The sequence below is a fragment of the Ochotona princeps genome, chromosome 15, assembly GCF_030435755.1.
Source record: "Ochotona princeps isolate mOchPri1 chromosome 15, mOchPri1.hap1, whole genome shotgun sequence".
Classification (NCBI taxonomy): Eukaryota; Metazoa; Chordata; class Mammalia; order Lagomorpha; family Ochotonidae; genus Ochotona; species Ochotona princeps.
In genome coordinates, this window is record NC_080846.1 from 32,828,795 (window position 1) to 32,832,850 (window position 4,056).

A 4,056-nucleotide genomic window follows, 5' to 3' on the forward strand; every position below is an offset into this window, starting at 1 on the left:
TTCTAATCCCGGAAGCTCCACTTCCCATCCAGCTCCCTGCTTGTGGCCTGGGAAAGCAGTTGAGGACGGCCCAAAGCTTTGGGACCCTGCACCCATGTGGGAGACCCGGAAGAGGTTCCTGGTTCCCGGCTTCGGATTGGCGCAGCACCGGCCCGTTGCGGCTCACTTGGGGAGTGAATCATCAGACGGAAGATCTTCCTCTCTGTCTCTCCTCCTCTCTGTATATCTGACTGTAATAAAATGAATAAATCTTTAAAAAAAAAATCACTGCCAGACATATTATGTATTTTCTTGCTTATATATTTATTGCTTATTTCTCCTCAAAGAAATGTATCAATGGGGCTGTATTTAGCTTGTTCTAACATCTAGAACACTGCTTATTGGTCAATAAACTTAGGAACTCTTTGACTCAGAAAGTCATAGTGTTCTGCTGAGTAATTAAGAATAAACTAGGTAACAATGCAGTCAGCATCTTTTTCCCAGAATTGCATTATTTTATTTTGGCAGATTTTTAAAGGATTCTTTCAAAGGCTTGTCCTCCACATTAGCCAATTTTCTTATCCTTCAAAGAGCTATTGGTTTCAAGTCCTAGTTACCCTTTTGTCATTCAAAGTCAGATTTCCTCACATGAATAATTGTTCAAATCTAGCCTTTAGAACTGGCAAAAAAAAAACACAGCTATCTGTTGCTACAATGGATGGCAAAGCAGAAAAAATTACCGATTTTTTTCAGTTCATTTAACCCGTAATCAACTGTCAAGCAAAACATCCTTCCCAACTGACAGGCTCGGTGAGCGGAGTGACGGGACTGGCTGTCACCAGCTCCTGCCGCACTGCAAGCCTCTGCAAGCAAGCTAATTGCTCATCACTTACGGGGCATTATATACTCTTATTACTATACAACCCTATTTCCTTATTTCATCATTCATCGGAGCTGTTAAACTCAACTTTCAAGATGCTTTTTTCCCAGCCTACATGGATACAAGATGCATATGACCTTGAAGCAAAATCTTCGTTTGCTTTTTCTTAATGCCGCAATGTACTGGACAATGTCATCCTTGTGCAGGCTTGTCAGGTATTAATGAAACTCCTAAACCCCCAGCAGCCTTCTTATTTCTTTCTCATTCATGGGAGTCACATTTTTATCAGTGATTACCATTTTTATGGCCCTTAAAGACACAAAAATCTATATAGAGAGAGCTATCCTATTGAATCACAAGACATTTGGGCATAAAAGGAGTAGTATAAAGTTGAAAAGAAATGTAATTCACAAGCTAGAATAGTCCTAATACTGGCCCCAGTAGATCCTAAAACATGAGAGGGTCACCATCCCACATAGATACTCAAAAGAAATAGACACAAAGTCTAGAGGGACACTAAAATAAGAATGCTGTTTACAAGAAATTGGCTACAATAGACTTCAGTATGTTTCATAAAATCTTTTAGAACTGTCCAGGAAATTGGAGAACAAGAATTCAAGTTCTTCCTCAGTTGGGAATACTCTTCGGAGGCAACGTTACAGTACAGGGGATTAAGCTACCATCTGCAATACCACCGTCCCATAAGGGAGCAACTGTTTCAATCCTGGCTGCTTTGCTCATAATACAGTTTATTAATAATATATCCAGGAAGCCAGTGGAAAATCATCTAAGTTCTTGGGTGTCTGTCAGCCAGGTAGGAGACTCAGATGGAATTCCGGGCTCCTAACTTAAAATTGGTACAATCCCAGCCATCGTGGCCATCAGGGAGTGAACCAGCAATCTCTCTTCATCCCTCAGTCATTTCACCTTTCAAATAAGACAGACATGTCATTTTTTATGTTTTTTAAGAAGCAGTAACTCTCCCCTGACTGCAAAGGTAACAAAGCAACAGCTAACAAAGGTTGAAAAACATGAAGACCATGTTTTTTATAGAACGTGAAAGCCAAAGACAGGAAGTCCCAAGATTGGCTCTGCAGCTTAAGGATGTTTCAAGCACCCAAACCTGGCTTCTTTCCTTTTCACCATGCTCACTGCATTTGCTTTTGGTCCCAGATTTATTTCCTGTGATCAAAGATGGTGGTCACAACTGAAGATGGGAAATTCTCACCAGGTGAGAGAAAGAAAAAGAAGAAAGTACACTCGTGAGAGCTGCTTAGTGGAAGTAACTTCGCTGCTTCAGAAGGCTGCTAGTGGGATTTCCTTTGTCTCATTGTCTGGACTAACACCCTGACTGTTCCTTGAGGCAGAGAATGCAGAATAACTTGGCTCTGACTTCATGTTTCTGCAATGGAAGGTGGACAGGACAAAGTAGAGCTAGAACTAGGGACTGGGTCTCGTCTTGGACCACATTCACCAAATACGTACTAACACCAGTTACTGTGCTGCCTAGTTTTTAAAAACTGCCAGAGTTTGATACCTGCTTCGTCGTTTCTAAATTCATTCTCCATATTTTGCCTTCTTTCTCTCACTGACACTCAGCTATTATTTTAACTGAAAGAAAATATGCAAACATATATTACCACTGAATAATTTTCTGGAAGCAGAGAGATAAATGTCTTATGAAGTGATTCACCCCCAAATGGCTGCACTAGCCAGGACTGGACAAAGCTGAAGCAAGGAGCCCAAAACTGCACCCACACCATACCATGCATGAGGTAGAGACCCAAGCATGTGGGCCAGTGTCTGCTGATTCCCAAATGCGCTTTAACAGAAATCCTGAATCAAGACTCAAACTCAGCCAGTCAATGCGGGGTGCAGGATACAGTGGAATGTCTTAACCACTCCATAAAATGCTAAAGTTCTCACTTTGCATGCCCATATGGGCACAGGTTCTAATTCCAGCTGCCCCACTTCCCATTCAGCTCCCTGCTTGTAGCCTGGGAAAGCAGTCAAAGACAGCCCAAAACCTTGGGACCCTGCACCTGCATGGGAGACCCAGAAGTTCCTGGTTCTTGGCTTTGGATCAGCTCAGCTCTGGCCGTTACGGCCATTTGTGGAGTGAATCAGCAGACGAAAGATCTTTGTCTCTGTATCTCCTTCTCTCTGTAGATGTGACTCTCCAACACAAATAGATATAGCTTAAAAAAAAAAAAAAAACAGGTCCAGAAAATAAAGAATATGTCTAAACTGAACTTATTGAGATTAGGGACTTTCTTCTATTTATCAAAAGTGTTTATTGACCGCTTAAATATGTCAGGCTCTGCTAAAGGCACAAAGTTCATCGCCTGAGTAACAGAGGTATAGCCTGCTTCAAAAACAACTTTAGGTAAAGTTTCTTTCTATCCAGTGTCCCATAAACCGCAGGAGTAAGGGGTCAGGGGACAAGTGCTGACTTGACTACCTGCTGAGTAATTCCAGCGGCTCTGTTAACCTCCCCACAGCTTTGAGGCCTCGCTTTTCTCTTCCATTGTTCCCATCTCACTTACACATTTTCCCACAGCCCTCTGTGCCAAACAGGAAACTGAACCACTTTAATAGGAAGCAACGTGGGGATCCCAGATTAATCTATAATTCCTTTCCTCTTCAGAAAGAGTCTCCATTGCTCTTTCTGATCCTCACAGAAGTTTTTTAAGAAAGAGTTAGTGAGGGGTTCTGTGCTACCAAAACTAACATGGAACAGTAAGGCAGAAGTTGAGGTGGCTGGTTCCATAAAGAGCAAAAGTGAGAGAGAGAACTCTAATAATGTTGGTATTTTAAAAAATATCTTAAAGAGGGTGAGGGGAATCCCAGACTATACAGAATTGTATGATAAATTTCAAAAATAAAAGAAGAAATTTTAAAAAATCCTAAACATAGATTTACTTAAATTCTGCTGAAAGCTAGGATATGAATTTCTTTTGTTCAACCACAAGATCAAATTCTACCCAATACTTCTCCTACTAAGGTTCTTTTATACTAGTTTTTAAAATCCCATTTCTAGGAATATACCCAAAAGAAATGAAAACTGCATGTGAGAAGGGGATCTGTAATCCTTTATTTACAGCAGCAGAATCTACAATAGCAAAGACATGGAAACGATCCAGAAGCCCATCAGGAGAGAAGTGGTTAAAGATACTGGGTACATTTACTCCATGGGA